The 8182-nt window shown below is 44.4% G+C and overlaps 1 non-coding gene across 1 annotated transcript; it reads left to right on the top strand.

Annotated features, from left to right (window-relative positions):
- The first annotated feature begins 7077 nt into the window (after positions 1–7077).
- Positions 7078–7151, top strand: TRNAT-CGU (transfer RNA threonine (anticodon CGU)). Its single transcript has one exon. It is a non-coding gene; the product is annotated as a tRNA-Thr (tRNA).
- The last annotated feature ends 1031 nt before the right edge of the window (positions 7152–8182 follow it).

Raw genomic sequence — 8182 nt, 5'->3', positions numbered from 1 at the left:
GAAGGGCCAGACATCATCAGAAGTTGCCTCCTACCTAAAGAACACGTTTAAGGATCCATCTTTGCTCCAGATTCCATCCTACCCAGCTTCCACATGACCAAAACATCCTGTACGGCCCAAATACATGTGTGTGTGTGTGTGTGTATGTGTGTGTGTGTGTGTGTGTGTGTGTGTGTGTGTGTAGATTAAGGGAAAGAAAACCTAACTCCCAACTGTCTGATCCCAAAGTATCAAGTTTATTCCACTCCATTCCAAAGGAAAATCATATTATAGGTAGATGGTTTGGACTACCCATGTCCCTAAAAAAGTAATCCCCAGCAGTCCTGACACCCTCCTTCCACATCCTGAAGGTTTAAAGAAAACAGAAACTGGCAGCAAGACTCTCAAGATCTCCTTAATAGCCTCTTCCCTCCTCCAAAACAGGCATGCAACGTTAAACTCTTCCTCTCCCTGGTTAGTTTTCCTTTAGTTCCCTGACACCTGTAGTTCTCTTGTAGGATCTCTGAAAGCAGAGTGAGAGCAGAAACTTCAACTCACATGAAAGGAGGGGCATCTCCATGATGGTGGATCCCAAAGCCCCTGTGGGTCGGACCCTACCAGAAAGCTTCCTTGGTGCCTGTCCCTTAGTGCATTCAGGTCATGGCACCTGGGCAGGGATGTTCCTTCTTTCTGAATGATGGGCTTTTTCCTCACCCTTTAAACTCATCATTATCACTATCTCAAATTTAAAAAAATTCTGCAGCGTCTGGCTTCCCATTGGTGTTTTCCCAGTCCCATATTTTGTGTGGAGTAATATCACTTCCTCTCTCACTTTGTTTCTGTTTCCTTGACTACCTCACCTAGCTCTTTAGTATTTTGGTTTTCTCAAAAGTGCTCTAGTCCTTTTTTTGGCCCATCCAAGAACACTGGGTGGGACTGGCTGCTCATAGAGTTGCTGTGACATGAACACAGACCTCTTGGAGTCAGCCCCCTGTACCCCTCCCCCCATTCAGGTCTCCTGGGGAGCCCCTATGTGAGAGGAATCCTTGCTTCTTAAAAAATCTCTCTCTCTCCTCTCTCTCTCAACAAATATGCATATATTTGTTTACAAAATTAATTTCTGTTCACTGTTAAAAATCTAAAATCACATTAAATTAGAAGAAAAGCATAACAAAACCCACTCCTAATCACAGGAGTAAAGAACATGCTGGCAGCCTTATCTAGCCCATGCTGTTTTCTAATTAAAGTTCAGTCTTTTATATGAAGACAGATTTCAGAATATCAGAAACAGGAAAGAGAAGATTGCATGAGGAATAAAATAGGTGTTTTTCTTTTCCTTTTCACAAATTACTATGAACATAGGTACTTGCACTTAAAGATTTTTTTGCACTAAAAAAAGTACACAGAATTTAAATATTGGTGAGTAATGTCAAACATTATAATCCTGTTTAGTACCTAAACAGAAATGTGGCCCCTGACAATCTTTATACAGCAACATGAAAATTGACAGACTAAGCCAGAAATGACCAGGAAAGTGATTCTTAAGACTCTAAAAATTCATAGGTGATAGACACACATGAGAAATGGAAAATATTTGGATGTTTTGTCTTCTTGAACTCAAAATCTAGTAAGAAAAAAATGGATTAAAAAAAAAAAAGAAGCCTGGCTGTCCTTGGCCATAACCCACAGGATCTGAGACGTCATAAGTCTTTTACTAGGCACTGTGGCAGTTAGGGCAGTGAGGGGATTACAGAACCAGCTACAGTGGTGTTGAGAAATGCGTGTTTCATTTTTTAGTTTCTTTGAAATCTCTGCAGTTCTTGAGAACCTCCAGGAACTTAACAGTCCTCAGAAGGGTTCCAAATCTGTTACTATTTTCAGATCAGAACACTCAAGGTGCAGGAAGTGGGTGGAGGAGAATGGGATGACACAATGTATAGAATTCTCTCAAGATACTGGTTCAGCCCAAACCAGGAAACTGTAGTTGCTGGAGAAAAGTGAATTCTCCAGGGGAACAATATCACCTGTTCCATAGTAAAGACCTAAAGTGATGAAGGGGGAGGACTGTGGCTTCAACCTGAGTGCATTATGCCTGAGTGTCAGGAGAGATCTCAGTCCTGCCACTGCTCTGGAAAATCCATGTGTCATATTCCTGGTGCCCTCCAGTGGCTACCCTGAAGAGAAAAGAAAGGTTGTTCTGGGAAGAGCCAAGAACAGAGAAATGAAAAACAAATTTCCTTGCACTGGGAGGTGAGTGCAGGTGAGGGGCAGGTGTGGAAGCAGCAGTCCTAATCAGAATGTTGCAGATTATGATGATGATGATGATAAAGTCTTTATAAAGAGAAGATCAAGGGATACAGCTTTCCACTTCTCCCTTCCTCACCAATTCATGTAACAGACTTTAGTCCCCAAGGAAAGTCACAGGCAGAACATTCTGGGAGGGGCAGACTGCCCAGGAGGGTCTCAGGAGTGCTAGTCTGTTATAGCAGTTAAAACTTTACTATGAGGGAGTTCCCCAGAGGTCGAGTGATTAAGATTCCAGGCTTTCAATGTTGTGGCCCTGGGTTCAATTCCCGGTCTCAATCCCTGGTTGGAGAACTAAGATCCTACAAGCTGCGCAGCACGACCAAATAAATAAGTTAATTTAATTAAATTGATGGCAGATTTTTTTTTTTTTAAATTTTTGGCTGCATTTGGTCTTCGTTGCTGTGTGCGGGCTTTCTCTAATTGCGGCCAGTATTCTTCATTGCGGTGCGCGGGCTTCTCTTGTTTCAGAGCGCGGACTCTAGGCTCGTGGGCTTCAGTAATTGTAGCTCACGGGCTCAATATTTGTGGCTTGCGGGCTCTAGAGTACAGGCTCAGTAGTTGTGGCGTCCGGGCTTAGTTGCTCCGTGGCATGTGGGATCTTCCCGGACCAGGAATCGAACCCGTGTCCCCTAAATTGGCAGGCGGATTCTTAACCACTGCGCCACCAGGGAAACCCCGCAGGTTTCTTTTGTTTTTTTTTAAATCTTTACAGTGGCTATCATGGTGATCATCATCATCATTACTGGCACTACTATTGCTGCAAATTTTTTCCTCGAACCAGAGGTTGCCACAATTTATCATTTAAATTAGATAGACTTGAGCTAATCGAATCTAAGACTAGTGTTGTTGCATAAATCTACTACCCCAACAAACCACCTAGTAGGCATCTAAAATCACTAAGGCTCCGCTAATCACAAAACCTTTGAGGAGAGCCCCTGGACAGGACAGGGTTGTTCTAAAGTTCAGAGAACCAGTACTCAAACCTTCTCTAATCATCCTACTCCCAGTTTGTTAAGCAGCCCATCCCTGGAAGTAAGGCCCCAATACTGTCTCCCCCATCCCATGACAGTTATTGCATAGATGTAGTATCTTCCCTGTAGACTGCATGGACGCTGGTGGTTGTTGGACTTTGAGAGTGCCCGTGTTAGTTCTGGAAGCTGGATTCCCCAAATCTGATAAAGAGTAGCCAAAGTCCCTCTCATAGCCAGCACATTGAATCTTGCTCTGTGGTCTCGTGAATACTCTTTGACTTGGCTTCAGGTCTCAGAAAACAGAAGCTGTGACTAGCAGTCAGGTATACATAATTTACTGAGAGAGTGGTCTCAGAAGAGGAAATCAGTGAAGCAGAATAGGGCAGGGTAAAGAGAGAAGTAAGGATGCAATTTCTGATGGAATTTAGCTTCAGGTAAATTGCACTATAATTATTTCCATCTTGAAGGAAGAGAGATGGCCTTTTGTAACTCATGTCTGTCAATCTCTAGCTATGGGCTCACCCTCGAGCCCCAGGGGCATAACCGATGTGAGACAGCTCCCTTTGGCTGAAGGAAATTCTCTGAAGAATATAGCAGCTGAAGGTAATACTCTGAAAAAGGGGCAGCTATGGGCCATTAGGAGCCAACACTCAGAGCAGGTAGGGATGGATGGACAATCCTTCAAGCACATCTGCATCAGGCCATGGAGACCATCTACTACCCTGCATGAACAACTCATTATTCGGAGCAATCCCCAGTAGAGGCCCTCACTCAGTCAACATTTTCTCTTTCTTGCCTTCTATCTCTAGGGAATTGATTCTCAAAGCATGGTCCCCTGACCAGCAGCCAACAGCATCCCTTGAGAACTTGTTAGAAATGCAGTTTTTTAGATCACTTTCAAACTTACTAAATCATAAATGAGGGTTGGGGAGGGTGGGGATGCCAGGGTGTGGGTGGGAACAGCAATCTGTGGTTTAAAAAGCCTTCCAGGTGATACTAGTACAGGCTAAAATTTGAAGACCACTGCTCTAGGGAATGGAGAAGCAGCAGAAGGTATTGAAATTTTGACAAAGGATGAATGAGGAAAATCTCTCTAGTATTCCATGTGGCTACCATGTCTTCTGCATGACCACGGCTACAGTGCCTCCCCTGCTCAGCCATTAGGTGTTCCTAGGACCCCAGGGCTGACATGGACAATTCAGCCCCTTGGTTTTCTGTTTCCTCAGTCTCTGACCCTTGTGGTTTCCACCTGGGTCCAAACTCAAGGTGTATTATCTGACAGACTTCCTTTTTGACCAAACTTTAGTCAGGCTTCTCTGAGCCCTCTTCCCTACTAGTCCTCTACCTTGGCCTGTCTTTAGCAAAAATCCTGTTCTTTATGTTTCCCTGTGGAATCACTCCAAGATATTAGAAGTGATTAAGGTGCACAAGAGTCTGTTTGATACTCTCATTGAGTAAAAATTGGGTTAATGCTATATGCATGCACTTGTCCTTGGAAGGAAACACAAAAATGAGTATGTGCGTCTGTAAGGCTGTAAGGCTCCCTCTCTGGGAGGTGGAGATGAGGTGGGAGACTGGGAAGCAGGGGCACGGTGGTGAGGGGTAAGGAGGGTCTGTTTGATACTTTTTCAGGTTTGGGACTTGCCAAAATGTTACATATACAACATAAAATCTTTTTACAGAAAGAAAAGTCTATCTTTTTGCACTACAAGTCTTGACCAAAGATCTGAAAAATGAGGGGAATATGGGGAAAGTTTTTTTTTTAACTGAACCTTAATTTATTATGGTAAAGACAAAGTTCTTCCCTGAACACGTCTCTGCCAAATTATCAACTCCCAAAAAAGCGACTGGAAGGGCTCTCTCCCCTTTATGGAAAGGTCTGTAGAAAAATGATTGGCAGGGGTGAGATTTGAATCTCTGTATCCCAAGAGACTAGCGCCCTCCCCCAACGCTTTGGATCGCTTAGGCAATTTACCTCTATGTACATGGGGAAAAAAAGCAAATTACAGCTATTTCTAATGCTCAGAAGACATATAAGGAAAGTAAATTCATTGTGAACTTTGTGTATATTACCTTCTCCACTCCCTTTCAACAGACACTCGTCGGGAACTTCACGTCCTTCAAGCAGGCAAAATTAGAGTTAAAATTGTATGCTCAGACTATTCCTAGATTCCCACGCACCAAATATCAGGTGCTCCATCCTCCCTGATTCTCTGCGCTGTAATGAATCTTCCCAGCTACCGAGAAAGAGTAAAATTCGGTTTCGGGTGGTCGCCCCTCTGTCCGTCCAACCCGGACCCAGCACCCCCGAGTTTCGCCTCTGGTGCGGTCTCTCATGAGAACGAGGAGGTAGACAGAATAAATCCATTAGAGTCTAGAAAAATCAACCATTGAGAAAACGTTCGAAAATCACCATGGCCGACCTGGCTTTGGAACTGTGACGACCCTGAGATGAGTCTCAGATTTGCTGGCTGAGTTTAGGCGTCGGCGGAGAGAAGTTATATTTCTTGTCCGCAACTGGAAAGCAGACGAACTCCCCTCCCCACTCCCTGCCCCCGCATCCCTAACCACCTGGACTTCGAGCCCCGACCTTTTAATAAAGACCCTGTTGTAAAAGACTATGGAAAGAAACATCTGTGCGATAGACCCACATTTTTGCTGAATATGTTTTTATGGCCTGAATTCCCAAAGTTCAGGGCTGGGATGCGTGATGCGCGTCTTCGTACCCACCCGGGTTCTGCGGGTTCTGACCCTGCGAACGCAGTCTGAACTGGTCCTCGGGTCTCCCCTCTCCCGTCCCGGCCTCCCTGCCCGCATCACCTCAGTGATCCCAGTTCCCGCCTGCCCTGGGGCGGGGCGGGAACTGGGACTCATCCCGACTCCCACGGCCCTTCCCCCACCCACGCGGGGCCTTCTGGGGGCGCGCAGCCGCGAAGTGGTCCAGAGCCCTCCAGCTTTGCTCTCTGCTCGTCCCCGAGGGGATGCGACTGGGAGCTGCGGGGAAGGTGGGTCACCGTGGGGTGCAGGGACCGAGTTAGAGGGGAGAGGGCGTTACCTCTTCTACGAACTGATTTTCAGAAGTACCTGAGTGTGAAAACCTAGTCCGAGAGGAACAGAGGAGGACAAAAATTGGGGGGAACTGAAGTAAACAGCCTTTTTCCTGGTTGGATTTTTTCAGATGCTCACCAAATTTCCTGAGGCGGAAGCTGCAGAGGTTCCTGGCTCCCTGTCCGCACTCCCACCTCCACACCCCTCCTGAGAGGCTCCAGGTGGAAGGTTGTTACAACAGATCTTGACCGTGCTCTTGAGAATGACAGCACGGGATTTGGAGGGAAACTAAACGGGCTGACACCTGTAGTTGAAGGAAGATGGCCTTAACGCCCAGCCTCCTCGGCTCCACCCGAGAGATGCACGTTCCTCCTCTCACCAATCCGGCACCTTCAGGTACCTCAAATGAGTTACTTTGTCTCATATGGCCAGTTATTTCATGCAAATCCTTGAAGATTTTTTAAAAATTACATATAGTTTTTAAAAGGCATATTTCCTTGTAAAAATCTTTACCACTTATTTCCTAGCCTCGACTTTCTGTAACGCTTTTCCTTGGGATAACAGAAAAATCCTTTGTCTAACGCTACACCTGCCTATTACTTTTCCTTTCGTATTTTTCTGTCTCTAGCGCGTTCTGAGGAAGTGAAGCATCTCCCTGGAGTTGGCATATTTTCTAAAGGCAACAGATTAACACTAGACAGTGTAAAGTCATTTTTTTTCACCCAATCGAAGTAAAATGGGGTAGATTCGGCTGTCCCCTCACCTCTCAGGTGGCTCTATGGCTTAGTTGGTTAAAGCGCCTGTCTCGTAAACAGGAGATCCTGGGTTCGACTCCCAGTAGGGCCTTGCGTTTTACCCGGAAGTCAACTCTTCCTGAAAATTTATTTTATATTGGCGAGTTAATTGTGTCTTCCTACTAATCCCCCACAAATTCTCACCAAACTTACAGCGCTAGAACTCAATCAGATACATTACAAGTTATTCGACTGCAATTTGCTCAGATTCCTTACTTCTGAAGAGAAGTAGATCCTTAGGGAGATGACAATTCAAATGCAAACCACCTCCAAAGAATACTGCATGTGACTTTACCTCAATCACTTTTCAAATAGGTTTTGCATTGAACTGTGGTAAAGTGTTTCTGAGCGCCTACAGTGTGTTACAGTTTAAAGTACCCAAACAGGAAGATATGTATAATCTCTCTAGAGTCTAACAATCTCCAGCTCTAAAATTGATTTCATTAAATAAGATAAATTAATGAACAATGAATCCACTACTAGCTATAAAGGAAAATTAGGATGTTTGCAGGGGCATGCTTGCCATTTTGAACAGTATATTCCCATGTTACTTCTCTTAAGGAAAACACTAGACTACTTCAGGAATGATGATCAACTGGAAGGAAAAATGTCCTAAACACGAACATTCTATAGCTAGGACAAAGTGGCTGTGAGAAAAGAGCAAGTTGGACAATTCTGCCAGATATCTAAAGCAATTGAGTTTCAGCCCTAAAGATTTATGGAACTTCTGTGTCTTTTTGTCTCCCATTCATTCATCAATTAATTCAACAGTGTAAACTGCTGGTCTTTTATGTACCAGGCGTATTTCTGTCTTTCTTCTTCTTTCTTTCTTTCCTTTTATTTTCAGTTACATTTTTTTCCCCATGTTATGGGAACTTTTAAGATCTACTCTCTTAGCAACTTTTAAATATGCAATTCAGTATCATTAACTATAGTCACCAACCTGTGCATTACAACTTCAGGACTTATTTATCTCATAAGTGGAAGTTTGTACCTTTAACCACCTTCACTCATTTTGCCCGCCACCCCCAATCCCTGCCTCTGGTAACCACCCCAGGCATATTTCTAAGGGCAGGAAATACA

The sequence above is a fragment of the Aethalodelphis obliquidens genome, unplaced genomic scaffold (assembly GCF_003676395.1).
Source record: "Aethalodelphis obliquidens isolate GAN/ISIS:26980383/991018 unplaced genomic scaffold, ASM367639v1 scaffold133, whole genome shotgun sequence".
Classification (NCBI taxonomy): domain Eukaryota; kingdom Metazoa; phylum Chordata; class Mammalia; order Artiodactyla; family Delphinidae; genus Aethalodelphis; species Aethalodelphis obliquidens.
Note: the sequence above shows the minus strand (reverse complement) of the source record. Positions and strands in the feature narration are given on the sequence as shown.